Genomic DNA, 16,328 nt, shown 5'->3' with positions numbered 1-16,328 from the left:
CAACCATCCTATTCTCACTCTCAGGATGGCCGAAGCTCTTATATACGGCTAGACGGTCACCATAGTTGAAGAGAACACCAATGAAAATAACTCTCTATTTGTTGAAGCAAGGTGCTTTTCTAATACCATCATCAACCCAACTAGACACTCATAGAAGAGTCGAGACCCTCCTTCGACCACTCTCGTAGGCCAATTCACAACACAGAGCGGCCATCCTCAAAAAACGAGAGTGAAGGACTAACCTCCTACTCAGGCTAATAGGAGGGATGGGCCGACACAAAAGATTTGTGTATGCCCATAAAAGCCGCCCACTCCATGGCCAACTCTTCTAACCACTCCATGATTGGAAACCATTCCATCTCCTCCAACCGCTACACCAATCACACATTGGTGATATAAATTAGTAGCCTAATGACCGCGAAGGGGTGTGACCCACTACACCTAGCAACCATCCTCCAATCCTATTTCCTTCCCCATGGGCGGGCAGGTGGTGTGCCCCCACCCTTAAAAAAAGAATAGAAGGGACTGACACTAAACCGCTTTGCTAACTTCCCTCTTACATGCACCAGTTGTGCAAAACTTTCCAAAGCATAAAGTTAATCTTCCATAGCCTAACAAAGTTTCACTTCGTACTGTAAAAATTCTATTGAAGATCACGGGCCCTTCTTGACTCAATTTGACACTTGCTGTAGACTTTTCCCTTTTCATTTGACTTACACTTTCCATCACACATTCCCAAAAACAAAAAGGACAATCCTTTTGATACTTGAAAAGTAAAGAATAGTAAGCCCCCTTCTCATGTTCCATTTGGAATTCAAGAATCATAGATTCCTCTCTAAGAAGCATCCTCACATATTTTTAGCCGATATTTTCCTTAGCACTCACTATCCAACAATCATCGGTGTACTCTCCAATTAATGGATACCACATTGTTTGTTGGCGAGGATTGAGGAATAGATCTTCCCGTGGGAACCTAAAGATATTGAAAATCATGGATGTTATGGGACTATGCTTCCTGATAAACTAAATGGTTTCCCAAACTATTTGAATGCGAGGCCCGATGGTTTGAGGTGACTAACTAGTATATAGAACATGGCAAGGGAAGGAAAGTGGGTACTTTGGCAGTATAGGGATTGGTATGATAGGCTGCACTCCTTTTTCTACTGAAGGTGATGGGTTCTAATATAAATTTTGGGCTGTTTGATGCCATCAAAGGTGTTGGGTTCTTTCTTGTTCTGGAAGGGCAAAGGGTTAAGAGAGGATGCCACATCCCACCAATGGAGGCTACATAGATTGTAGCCACCAAGAGAAAACAAAATTTGGGCATTCCATCTAGCCTGCCAACCATAAGTTTCTCCTTTAGCGTATCTTTAGACCACTCTAAGAATGTAATATCAAAACCAAGGGGGCACCCAAATACCTGACAACCACACCTCTCCCACTTGATGGGCAAATCTTTAGCCCACTTTAGTTTACTAGCCACTTCTATTCTCAATGCAAATGTCTTCTCAAAGTTACATATTGAGCCTGATACTTCACAAAAAAGGAGCAATGCCTCCCTTAATTATTAACCTTGTCATCTTCCTTCACTAACATGGCCACGATTTTGTAGCAAATGATTGAGCATAGCAATAGGCTGCCCAATCTCTACTTTAAACCTATTTAGATGTTTCTAGAAAAGCTTCATTAATCCGGCATTCATATCTTCAAGTAAAGACCCTCACACAAAAGAAGCATTGGCCATCTCCACAAATTTAAACTCAAGCCTATCCAAAAAATCCAATGTAAGCCCATCCATAGTAAATGGGCAACTTGGTTATAAAATTCTAGCATATGGCTGATCTTTTCACTTGATAAAGATTTTCGCACATTGGGCTTTCCTCCAACTAATTAATTGTTTTTTATAATTTTAATGTAGGGGCCCATAAGATGTCACGTTTTACATTAATTTCAATTGAAATATTGTTTCTAGGGTGCTCTTGTTCTATTTCTCCTAAAAAGTGTTGCATGTGCAAAAGGTTTTGAAGTTTTGATTATCAGTGTAGACAATAAAATTTTTGTTGACAATGAAGAGTTCCAATTTTTGGATTGTGCGTTTGACGGCCAGGATTTCTTTTTCAATGGAATGGTAATTCTATTCAGTGCCTTGGAAGGTACTAGACCTATAAGCACATATGACTTCTTGTGTGGGAGTGTGTTCAAGAAGGACAGTGCCCCAGAAATTGTTGGAAGCATCCATTTTGACGATGAGCAAACCATGCTCTAAGGGAATGCTGAGGGCAAGAAGGGGCTGCACCCTGTCTTTGATTCGTTGGATAGCTTGGGTCTAGAGCTGGCTCCATGCTTGGCCATCTTTCCTGAGGCAGAGTTGAAGGGCATACCGATCGCAGGCCAATTGCTCATAGGAAGAAGAAAGGTGGTTAAGACATCCAAGAAAGCGCTGGAGAGAGTTGTTTGTCCTCCCATCACCTTGCTCCTCCCCTACCCTTTGCCTCTTAGCCCCCCACTTTCCTTATTGCCCACCATCCCCTCTTCTCTTCATTCCCCAACCTCCCACTTGTTGTAGAGCTATATGGTGTGTACCCATACACCCTATATAGTCCCTATGCAGTCCCATTAATAGCACCCTCTATGCCCCTTGTTCATCACCTTAATCCTTATGCACTTCCATACCTCTTAATATCCTTCCCTTCCATAAGCTATATGGTTGTCCCTGCAATCATTGCTGTACCTTGCCCCACCGTTATTTCCTCGATCTCCCCATTGTGTATGCAAGCTATACACATGTCCTTTTGTACCCCTCCTACTCACGCTGCTTCACCTTCCATCTGCACACTTGTGCCTATATTTACTCACTCATACATGCATCGATATACTCCCACACGTATTCATATCTTCAAACACTCACACATGCATACCTTTAAAAGCTATACATCAGTCCTTTTGTAACCGTCCTACTCACATTGCTTCACCTTCCACCTACATACTTGCTCCTATATTTACTCACTCATACATGCTTTCATATACTATCACACACTTTCATACCTTCACACACTCACACATCCCTACCACCATCACTTCCTCTCGCCTTGATGCACTATAGGGAGGTTTATAAGTGATGGAGGCAAATGTTCAAGGTTTTACGTTAACCTTTATTGGAAAATAGATTCATCCCTAGTCAATTCTACTCCACCTCTTAGCATGCCATCAAAAGGTGTTTTTTTAATAAAGATGAGTTGTAGCAACTCTTTCTCTAAGAGTTAAACCACTCTTTTTGCTTGCATCCGGGGTCTCTAGAGCTTAGATGCGTGCAACCCTTCCCCATAGCCTCTATATGCACCTTATGGATTTTTTCCTATTGTGGAGAGGTTTCTCTCAAGTATTCTTTGACTCTTTAAAGTTCTCTCAACAATGTTAGTAGCTGACCATTTAGCCCTTAGTTCCAAAATGGCTCTCTCTTTCCTCTCACTTTAGAATTTGACCCTCTGGAAGATCACTCTCTCTTCCTAAAGTTTCTTGGGTTTTGACAAGTTTAGGATTAGTTCCTCCCCACAATTAAAGCCTTATTTGGTATGATCACTCCAATGTTAGAGGTATCAATGTAGATGCCTCATGTTAGAGTCATTGTTTCTAATTCTCATTAGGGACAACCATGTTTTACTTCAACAACTAGGTGTCTCCCTTTTTAGATAGAAGAGTGAGATTGTAAGACATCAAGATCAATGTTGGGTTTGTATATTGCGAGTGTTGTGAATTGCACCATAAATTAAGGTATGGATAGGAGCCTAAAAGGGGACACCCTTGTCCTTAATCCTAAAGGGTAAGATGCATATATGTTTGTTTTCTTCATTATAATGTTAGTGTACAATTAGCCATCTTTGTTGTGCACTCATCTCCAAATATTCCTACCACATAAGATGAAATTCCTTATCACACATTTTTAGGTACAAATAAAAAATAAAGAGAGAAACACCTCATGACATGAAAGATCAATTCTATAAGAATCTAATTTGTGTTTTCACAAATAGTATCCCTACACTAAATGCTACAATTTCAAAGCCTTGAAATCCTCAACTTGACATTTTAGCATCAAAGTTCACAATCGTACCCAAAAATGATAATGACATAATTTTATTGGACCAAAATAGCAATAACTATGGGAATTAGAGTTCATATTAGTCAGATATCTTCCAACTAAAGAAGTTGTGGATTATTGTTAATAATCAAGAGAAAATACACGAAGGGCTAGCAAAAACATCAAGAGCACCTTTAATAGTAGATCAAGTAAGATAACTCAATGAAATAAAACACATTGGGAACCTCAATTGGAACTTAATTTAATTAAGTTCAATGTCAAGGAGACAGTGATCCCAATCATCATGAAAAGATACAAGTAGTAGTTGATGGATGGAAAGCACTAGAAAATGCATTCAATGCAAAGAACATGTCCATAATCACAGTAATACAAAATAGTATAGATTATTGTGTTTATTGAAAGATATTGCATACCAATTGACGTAAATTGGCTAGAAAACAAAGAATGAAAGAGCAGTTCAAATTGCACAAGATGATATTGGAAAGGGTTATAAAACAATTTGTGATAGAAAGGTCAGAGGAGACCCTCCATCAATGTTTGAAGTCATGTTTGCCATTTTAATGCAAGAGCGAATAAGAAATTCCACTAAATAATCATGAGCAAGCATTCCCAAGCAGAGGCTAATGTGTCTAAGGAGGCAGAGGCCAAATCAATGCTAAATGACGTAATGCTAGAGGGAACTATTTACATAAACCTTAGAGACACTTCGACAAGTAGCACGGGTCATCATCTTCATCAAATTAGCACCATGGTCTTCCAACCAAAGGGGGACATGGATTCCTAGATGTAAGAGGTGACTTTAGTACATGAAGTTATCAATCCAACTTTCCAAAATGATGTACATGTAACAAAATTTACTATGACATTTTGAGCCATTGAGAACCAAGAACCAAAGGAAATTTGATAATTGGCAATATATTGCAAACAAAAATCTACAAAAGCACCACCATAAAGGTCAAAGATAGCAATCTGCCGACTTTGCCAATGAGCGAAATCAAGATTAGCCATAGGATAACAAAGTTCAGCATCAAGTTCTTATCTTTGAATATTCAATGTGATTTGACTTAGGTGTAAGCACTCATTTATGAAGAAAAATGTTTTTTTTTAATCCATCCAAATATAATGCAAAAGAAAATATAATCATGGGTGACAATACACCTCACGAGGTTGAAGGAAAGGGGAATATCCCATGTCATAGTGACAATAGGAGATGATTTCTTTGTATAGATAATGGCTCAAAATCTCTTATGGGCTAGTCAAATGACTGAAAAAGACATCAAATTATTATTCAACAAGTTAGGCTTCATAGTCCAAGATTTGTATAATCCAAACAATAGCAAAAGGTGCAAAATTTGAAAGAATGTCTAAACTTTCTTAATGTTTGTCCATTCAAAGAGCCCGAAAAGCTTCTAATCTAAATCATGATGCCTAAGCACAATATGGCAAAAGAGAGTTGCACACCTCAAATTTTAAAGCTTGGTTTCAATCAATCAAACAAATATGATTCAAGGCCTTCTTGCAATTATACTTTTATATGTGAATTATGTTTCATAGGAAAGCAACATATTCAACCTTCTCCCAATTCTTGGTTTAGGGGCATTGATTACTTCAGATCGTCCATTTGGATGTTGCAAGTTATGCCTCAACTTTATCATGAAATAAAATTTTATATTTCATCACCGTCACTAATGATTACTCAAGAAAACATGAATCTACTTTCTTAAACAAAATTCAGATGCATTGTATGATTTATAGATTTGAAAGCTTTGGTGGAGAAGCACAACGGAAAGTATATAAAGATAATATGATGTGATAATGGAGGAGGCTATAAATCAAATGAGTTAAATCAATCCTACACACATCATGGCATCCAAAGAAAGTTTACTTGCAAATATACTCCTCGGCAGAATTGAGTTTTAGAAGGAAAGTATAGAGTCATAGTAGAATCCACTAGATGCATGATATATGAAAAGGAAATTCCCCATCCATGTTGGGATGAAGCATGTAGAGTTATAGTCTACTTTATTAACATAATTCCAATTGCAATTTTGATGAAAATCACTTTTGAGGGATATTACACGTGTAAACCCTTTATTTGATCATTTAACTGTGTTGGGCTCTCTTGCATATGCACACCTTCTAGACACTCAGTAACAAATTGGATATTAAATTGATCAAATGTGTTTTGACATGATATACTGGACAACCCAAAGCATATCGATTATGGGATCTAGTTCAAAGAACATTAATTTCTTTTTGAATGTGTGATCATTGATGAGATAGCCTCATACTTTAGTAAACCCACAATTGTCCAATACTATGTTCAACAATACCAACCACTAAAATTTATGCTTTACCACCACATTTAAATCTTTAGTCCACTTTGACGACACAAAGCAAATGTAAGTAGAAAATGCAAGAAATTATGGATTTGCAGCAACCATAGTCATCATCAACACTTTGAGAAGATAATCCAAAGAAAAGACAAAGCCACAAAGACGGACATACAAAAGCAACTTTGCTTTTATCATCAAATTCATGGAGATAGATGAACCTACATCATTCAAAGCAATAGTGCATCGTTCCCACATGGCAACATAGCATGGATCAGGAGTACAATGCCCTTGTGAAAAATCAAACATGGTCATTGACAAATTTACGAATTGAAAGAATCCCGTTAGTTGCAAATGTGTATCACAAAGCCACGATCAATTATGAAGAGGCAATTTAAAAATATAAAGGAAAAAATGGTTACAAAAGGATATGCTCAAGAGTATGCAATAAATATGAAGAGACCTTTGCAATAGTTGCAAAGATGCCCACTATTAGAATGGTGATTACCCTAATTTCACATTTTGATTGACCTATCCATCAAACAAATGTTAAGAATGTTTTTTTAAAGGACATCTAAACAAAGAAATACACACGACACAACCTGAAGGGTATGTTCTTGTCAATTATATGGAAAAGAAAGTCTACAAACTACAAAATTCTCTTTATGGATAGAGAAAAGCACCATGTGCTTGGAATGCAAGAATTCACAATCATTTCTTGCCATGGTATTTCAACCTTTAAACTCAGTCATCACATAATATTTATATAACAAGCACAAGGCTACATATCTATTATTAAATTATTGTACTTAGTTATTCATGAAAATTTACAAAAATCCTATAGTTGAAAGAGTCCTCAAGTACCTGAAAGGTACATGGGATTATGAAGTAAAATATGATAAAATAGCAAATATCAATTTTCATGGATTCACTGCTGTTGATTCGGCAAGCAAAGTAGATGAACAAAGATGTACAAGGGGATACAATTTTATCTTGGTTGAATAGCTTAGTCTTAGCAAAGTAAGAAGCAACCAATAGTTGCCTCATCTCCAAAGAAATGGAACATAGAGGATCAACCAATGCCGCATGTGAAGCAATTTGGTTCACAAGACTCCATCTAAAAATTGGAATTATTTCAAAAGAACCCACTATGCTACATTTTTAAAATATGCATAGCATTCAACTAGTAAATAATCCAATACTTCATGCTAGAACTAAGCATATTGAAGTGCATTATCACTTCATTCGAGAAAAGTTTATTAATGAGGAAATCAACCTTATTCATTATTGACACAAGAACAACTTTGTCGATATCTTCAATAATCCCCTTTCCCTTAACAAGTCCTTATACGCCTAAAAATAGCTTTGGAATACAATAGCTATAACTTAAGACAAGAAATAATAATTAAGTTGTACTTTATGTATAGAATTCTACTACAAAGTCATTGTGCTCGTCACATACTCCGATTTCTTTTATTTTATTATCTATAAACTTTGTTGCCATAATGCAACTTTTTTGTTTTCACAATAAAAATAAAAATAATAATGTGTGTGTGTGTGTGTGTGTGGGGAAGACAAGACAATAACCCCTTTTGCATAGTGAAAAGATAAAAGATTCAAGGTAAAGGATAGAAAGAGAACACTACAGAATTAAGGAAGAGTTTGAGTATGTAGGTAAGAATTGCACAAAAAGTATATAAGAGTTTTGATAAGAAATGACAATAATGTTTTTGCAAATAACATTTTTGCAAAATAAATTAGAGCTTGGTGAAGTCCTCATAAGAATCTCTTTTATTGAAAAGGAGAGTTTGCATACCTGCCACCATCCAACAAGAAAACATGGTAAGAACTAGCTTAACTTTAATTGGGAAGAAACACCCCTCCCTTGTTATCAGGGTCACAATAAAATAATGGCTTAAACACAGACTTAAATAGCTCGACGTGGACTTTAAAGGTGTAAAAATAGGGGGCTAGAGGGAATTTTGAAAAAAAGGAAAAAGGATTTTAAAAGTTAGTTTTTAAAAAATTAATTAAAAAATTTGGTGGGAAATTAAGTGAAATTAGGAAAAATTATGGGGAGGGAAGGAAGAGGAAAAAACAAGGAAGAAAATAGGAGAAAATTGGTTAAAGATGTCGGGGGGGTGAGAGAGAAAATTTTAGAGCTTTAAGAAAGAAATTGGAAAAAAAAATAGGAGGAATTAGGAAAAATTAGGGAGTGTTTGTGAGATAGAAGGAAAAAGAATTAGAAAAAGTAGGAAAAGGAAAAATCAAAAAATTAAGTGGATGCAAGAGAAAAATGAGAATTGTCTACCCAAAAAGGACTAGTAATGTTTTAGAAGTGTCAAATAAGCAGTGGAAAAAGAGTAAGAGAAGTGCTTGAGTAAGACATGCGATTTTGGAGCAATGAAAGTTGTTGGTTTGCAAGTAACCAGAGGGAAAAAGAGTTTATATAGAAGCCATAACAGGGATGGAGTGGGAAAATCTGGGAACTGTTTGGGGTGGAAGACTTCTTAGAAAGAAGAAAAAACCAAAAGAAAGAGAAAATTGCTCAACGAGCAATGAATTGAGTTAAAAGGCAATGCCATGATAACTTAAATGTAATAAGTGCAACCATCCAAAGATGCTTGAGATGAGGGAGAAGGAGCCGAAAGAGGGTTGTTGAGAGCTTCTGATTGGAGTGAAAAATCCCATGAAAATTCCTGAAAGTAAAATAGGATACAAGTTAGAGAAAGGAGTCAAGAAACCAAAAAAAGCTTTAGTGACTTAAGTGTACTATGTGCAACCATTCAAAGTTGCAAGCAAAAGGACATGTGTGTGGAAGACAAGACAACCACCCCTTTTGCATAGTGAAAAGACAAAAGAGTCGAGGTAAAGGACAAAAAGAGAACATTATAGAATTAAGGAAGAGTTTGAGTATGTAGGTAAAGCACCTATGAAATTGCATAAAAAGTATATAAGAGCTTTGACAAGAAATGACAATAATGTTTTTGGGAAAAATTTTCGAGCTTGGTGAAGTCCTCATAAGCATCTCTTTTATCGAAGAGGAGAGTCTGCATACCTACCACCATCCAGCAAGAAAACATGGTAAGAACCAACTTAACTTTAATTGGGAAGACAGGTGTCATAAACACCCCTGCCTTGTTATCAGGGTCACAATAAAATAGTGGCTTAAACACAAACTTAAACAGCTCGGTGTGGACTTTAAAGGTGTAAATAGGGGGGCTTTGAGAGAAAAAAATCCATTAGCCCATGGGGGGAAGGTGAAAAGGGGGGGAGGGGAGTGGTATTTTGGGGGGGCTATGCATGTGCCACGTGTGGCCCCCTTGGCTCCTTCTGGAACTTCCTGCATCGACTTGGGTCAACAATAAATTTGCATTTGCCTTCTTTTCTTCGCTGCCATTGAGGGTCGTTGAGGTTCGTCCCTTGCCATCCTGATTTTCCCCTATCCTTTGCTGGCTGAGGTTCCTCCCTTGCCCTTCGTTATATATGAAAGAGGTAGTTTTGGCATTCGGATTTGCAAGGGGGGGAGACAGAGGCAGTTTCGGCACATGAATGTAGGAGAGTGGGGGATGAAAGCAGGGGTTCACGTATTGATGGAATAAATCAGCATGGTGGACATGGAGCAAGGAGCAAGGAGCAAGGACTAGAGTATGAGCAGAGATGACAATGCAAGAGACCTTGCACAATAGGAGCAATCTCGTGTCTATTCACTGAAGTCAAAAGACAAGCTTGCTTGAGTTTGCACGAAAACCTCCATGGATTTCTTCGTGAAAGGAAAGGGGGTTTGAGAGGGGAGAGGGGTTGCCAGGCCCTTGACACCCTCCTCACTCACCACTACCTCCCTCTTGTTTATCGCTATTTTTTCAAGCAAGAAACAACCCATTATCCCCCCCCACCACCCTCTTCCTCTTGGCACCTCTAGCTTCACCTTCATTGGTGAGACCCTTCTTTATCTGCATAGTCTACACTCTAATACAGGAAGAGAATTCGTTGAATGTCACATCGTCCTCTCTTTAGGACTTCAATCTTCTTCAGTCCTACTATTGTGCTCAGTGGAGCCGAGGTAAATTGATTCGTATACACCAACGAAGGCAAGCTTCTCACATAGTTTGGCCCAAATCTTTGGTTCAGATCTTGGGAGAAAATACCCTTGGCACTCAATCTATAGTAAAGAACAGACATCTTCACTCTTGCTTGTATCCAGAGGCCTTGCAAATGTACGTGGCACATGCTAACATAGGAGCAGAGAAGCATGGTGGAGAGATGGAGGAGAAGGAAGTCTAGAGAGGGCAGGTAGGTGTAGACGCAGGGGGCGGGGGAGAGATCCACATCGACAAAAGGGGAAGTGGGAGGGAGGGTTAGTTAGGTTAGTTAAAGTGATTATATTAGGTTAGATTAGATTTATTACATTAGGAACTTAGGTTAAAGTTAACAAGTATTTTTTAAAGGGAATCTTGCAAATCCAAACAATTTGGTAGATGCAATGCAATGTCTGAATGCGTAGGCAATTAGATATCAAAATTACAATCTTGATGCAAAAAATCCTACGTGAACTCGATGGATGGTTGTGAAGATATAGAATTTAAGAATTTTATAGAGCCATTAGTTAGCTTACAATGATTATTCTCTAGATTTAGGCTTCTTATTTATAGGGTGATTGCTTATATCGCCCCTGCTCTAACAACAATGCTCATTCATACCATTGATTTTTGTCATTTAGTTGTTGGGAACAAGAGACATGATGTTATCAAATAGATGATCCAAAGAGGCATCTTAGTAAAGTATTATGAAATGTGATATCCACATTTGACACCCACCCCATGCAGTAGTTTGATCTTGTTAAGAAAATATTATGAAAAAACTTTTTTGTGGAGATATGTAGTCTAGAATGGTTGTGGTCAATGAGGTATTTGGCAATCCTCTGGTTTGTTTGCTCTTGCTAGTGCCATTCACAAGGATGCATTGCAAGCTTAAAGGTTCAATATAAAATTCATTCGGAGTGGGTTGCAAGATCATGAAAACACTAGAGCTAGGGTTTTTGAGACAACGATTCTTCTTACTCATGAGAGGGTTGAACCACATTGATCCAAATATTTAGTAGAGATTCACATGTTTATGTTCTCAAAATACTTTGGTACATTTTTTGAAGGGGATGAAATCTACAATCAAGATCTAAGATGAATAAACATTCAGAAAAATCCATGTCTTTTTTAAGTTTTCTATAAAGGGTATGTACCCTTCGATAGCCTCATAGTTGCAACCAAAAGAGGGAAATAATGGTATTTTAAAGGATATGGAGGCAAGCCATGGCTGATGAGGCTTGAAGGCCAAGTGAGTGACCATTGAGGCTTGAATCCACCTATGCCATCATAAGAAGCCCTTGTATCAAAGGACCCATGTTGAGATCTATGATATTCACTCTACATCTCTATGTGTGGGAGTTCCCGTTCGCACATGAATCTTCTCTTCTCACTCTCCTTTAGTTTTGGTACATGTAATTGTGAATACATCACAGTGTTTCCCCTTAACACTTTGGTGATTTGTATTGTGTCACCAAATTGTTCGACTAGCATGCTCTTCGATAGGATCATTTTCTTGTCTTCATCTTCAAATTTGGCTCCTAGCCCGTTCAGTTGTCATAGCAAAGCTTGCATGGGGTTGAGAAATACTCCAAGTGACTGTGAGTGGTCCATTGAACAAGTCTTGTTTGAGAATAGCCTTTGAATGCTTTAATCGGACTTTGAATAGAGAGACTGCAAAATCTGCCAGTTTTCAGCTGCTATCAGCTTCATGCTGAGATGATGAAAATATTCAAAACCCAAGGCTCTTCCCATGTAGCCAACGACTTTTTCATTCTTTGTTTCCCATGCTAGGATTTTGTCAGCATCATGCAACCTCTCCTTCGGTCTTTTCTTTGTCCTAGCACAACCACGCTCCACAAGTTTTTTTGCATGAATAGAAGTCGGGTTGCTAGTTGCCAAGAAGGAAAGTTTCTACCATTAAATGTCACTAGTATCCCACTAGCCTTTTTGTTCTCCATAATCACTGGTTTAAAATCTCCAAGCAGCATGCCTCTACCAATAGAACTAATGCGAAATGTCTCCTAGTTTAAATGCTTTTAATTTTGTGAACAATGCCTGCCCAATCCTATGCACTAGTCTACTCCATGTTTGCATGCAATCTACCTCATCGCATTATAATACAAATTAAAAAATGTGGCACGTGGTTGGGATACTCCATGATACCTCAATCGGTACCCTCCTAGTCTTTACAAATATTGGCCCTCGACCACTCCACTCAACGGACACATTAAACAATTGGTGACTCATCACACCAATTACTCCCAACAAACTTACCCTCGATATACAACCATTAAAATGCACAACCATGCATCCAGTTACTATAACATCAGTCACACTAATCACTTTAGCATTAAGATGGAATCACCCAAAATACCAATCATCTAGCTTGGAAACACCTACATTTAATTAGGCATTCCCAATTATATTGTGCATAATGCATCCTTTAGCCTTGCCACGGTTGGTGTCGTTCTATCGATTGAAAATGATAATGGATAATAAATTTCATAACAGACTCACTTTTTTTTTGTGAAACCACTGAATTTTTAATAAGAAATACCTTTTACAATGAGAACAGCCTGGAGAACTGACTAAAAAACACCTCTAAAGAAGATACATCTAAGTGATTCTCATGAAAAGCATCATACAAAGATTGCCGTAATGATGCTTTAAAAAACTCAAACAGCTGAATCAATGGATTGCCTAAGAAGACTTGATTCCTTTCCTTCCAAATAGTCCAAAACGCCAAAAATATGACCCAATGGAAAAAGAGAGAATATTGGACTTGTGCCGGAGTCTAATCTACCAAATAACTTGAAAAACTTCCCAAATCGATGACCTGAGAATATCAAGCGAAGGCAGCAGGAAAAACTGTTCAAGAGTGCTCTAGAGTGAGGACAAAACCAAAGAAGATGTGGAACTATCTCAACAGGAGTAGAACACCTCAAACAATAAGGATTTGCAATCCCACATTTGCCCAAAGTGACTCCCACCGAAGAAACGCCCACCAAACATCACACACTCACACACACCTTCGTATGCATGCACACACACACACATACAAGTTTACTGCTTTTCACACAAACACACACACATGCACTAGCATTTGGTACACACACACATTGTTTACAAAACCTTTTAATAGTTCTTTTTTAACCTGTTATGGTTATATGTGCAGGGAACTATCTCTCTAATGGATGTTTGACATCTTATGGCTATCAAGATCATGGATTCTACTTTTTTGGTGGTTATGGCAACTTGCGCTTTGATGGAAGATTGAAAGCTTGTACATGGATCCAAAATTTTGGGTGTGATCAGTTCTTATAGTTGCTTCAGTTTTAGTTTTAAACTTATGGTTTTCACAACTTTTTTTTGCATTACCTTGGACCTTGCAATAATACAATTAGTCTTACGCCTGTGCCTTTCTTATGTTATTATAATTGCTCGTCCCCTTAATCTATATTGTGAAATAATTAATTGACCTTTCTTGGTTTGATTCCCTTGTTTAAATGCTTTCCTAACTAACTTTTCCTTCTTTATACATTCAATTTGTCTTTAGTTAACCTTTAAACTGCTATTTATTAATCTTCTCTAAGCATATAGTTTTTTAGGACAATATTGTTAGGACCCACTGTTTTATAGATTTAATTGAACAACGAGCTTTCAATGTTTTCTTCCCCCCCCCCCCCCCCCCCCCTTATAACATAAATAAACCAAGTTTTGTAAAAAAGATGTTTGATTTTATTCATTAATCCCTAAATTTACAGGTATCGTTACCTAGTTATATATATTTCCTTTTACACTCGGGACTTCTCTCGCCACAATTTTCCCATTTAGTTACTAATACTTTTAAAGACTACCGTATTTAAAAAAAATTAAAAAAATAAGACTTTGTTAAATAATTCCTACTGGTTTATGATTAACTACTTACAATTGAGTTTCTCTTTTCTAAACCCCACCCTTTTTACTTCATAATTGTAAGCCTCTAACTCTATAGTGGATGCTTTTAATTAAGGAGATTATATAGCTAAAAATACTTTTAAGAAAGCTACGTTAATGAAATGAAATCCCCCCTAAACCTTACCTTCCTTTTAATTTAACCTTACCTTTCAAATAACTGCCACCTCCCTTACTTTGGAGCTGTTTTTTTGGACCACCAACCATGATTGCCACATCATTCACTTTCCTTAACCTTCTTATACTCACATGGCAAGCTTCTTTTGCTCATATTATCATGCCTTTCTTCCGCTTCGTTGTGGTAGCCTGTCTCCAACTTGCTTGCCTCCTTTCTTTCGTGTCCACATTGCGCAATGGCATCTACTAATTCCCCGGTCAGTGCTTTCAACTTCGTACTTGCTTCCACCATCTAGTCTAAGGTATGCCCTTCCTTCTTCAGCTTATTGTAGTGAGTGCTTTCTTCTTCCTACAGTGACGGCTGTCTTTACGTTTGGTTTTGCTTACTCTTACTTTGCTCGCTTGGCCTTTTTTGGTCGTTGTAGCCATGACTGGCTGGTGTTCCTCCACTCCTAACACTGCGATTGAGGATGTTCATAGTAACTCTGTTTCTACCGTCTTTCAACTTTTCCACCCACAGTCTCGCTTATATGCATTTAGATCTACAATACTTGCTCATCTAGTGAGTATTAGATTTCCATTTTTTGTTATTCCTTCTTTTTTCCTTTGTATCTATTATTTATCATGAGCTATTGTATAGCCTACTCGAATCATTACATGAAAGCTACATTTGGATGTTTATTGACGATGATGAATGTAGATACAAGGATTCTCATAGAAAACAATGATACTAATAGTAGCTATTAAAAAGAGAAGTTGAAGACATGGTGAAGGAGGTCCATATTTAATCGCCATTGAATGGATTATGGTGGGTGCAAAAACTTTATTGTAAGAACCATTCATCCTCAAATTGGATGTGACTTGTTGTGTGCGTGCAATCAAGTGAATGACATTTTGAGAACATGAAGTGCAAATGCCACCACACATCACATGACATGCAATGATAGAGCATTTATCAATTTAGACCTCCTCACAACGATAAGGTAGTTACTTTGCCATTTGACTTTGACAAGGCATTGGCATCATAAGTTTTGTTAGCCAAATTTTGCACCTTCAAAATTACTCAATTTATGTGAGCCTAAACATGCACTTTCAACACTTCACAATGACTTGCCTAGGCTAGCTTGACAAGGGTCTATGCATGCCTAAATGAAAAATAGAAGCTTTAAGAACCCTCGAGCATAGAGAAGTATTAGTCTTGTATTCTTCCCTCGAGATACAGATATGTATTTAGATGTAGACATTATAAGAGCTCACAAGGAAAGCCGAAAAGGAGGGCAACTATGCATGATGGATAATGGGAGGTATAAAAGGAGGAAGGAAAGATGATTTGTAGTTAAGATGGAGAGACGATAGTTATTTGGAATCAACTCTAATCTTGAGAGCGTTGCATTGACCTTGTGGTGTGTGGCAAAAGCATTAAAAACAACAAGCCCACTATGCGATCATTTAGAATCGAATGGGGTAGCATGGTGGGTTTTTCAAAGTAAAGGATGCTTTACATGGATCCTTGATGGGAGGTCCTGGTGCAAATGACATCACAAGGTACAAGGCAGATAATTTGAAGTAGAACCAATGGCCTATGGCTTATCAATCTAACCCACCTTAGACTCAAGCTAATGATAGTGGGGTCTTGTTTCTCAACTTTGTGTTGTGCTTGGCCTATGTGGCATCCCTATCATACCTATGATGCAGAGATGGGGTAGGTAATGGTAGCAAGCTTGCTTCAACGTCCTTCTTGAGGCT

The sequence above is a fragment of the Dipteris shenzhenensis genome, chromosome 23, assembly GCF_047967505.1.
Source record: "Dipteris shenzhenensis isolate YYH24624 ecotype China chromosome 23, Dip_SZ_1.0, whole genome shotgun sequence".
NCBI lineage: Eukaryota > Viridiplantae > Streptophyta > Polypodiopsida > Gleicheniales > Dipteridaceae > Dipteris > Dipteris shenzhenensis.
Note: the sequence above shows the minus strand (reverse complement) of the source record.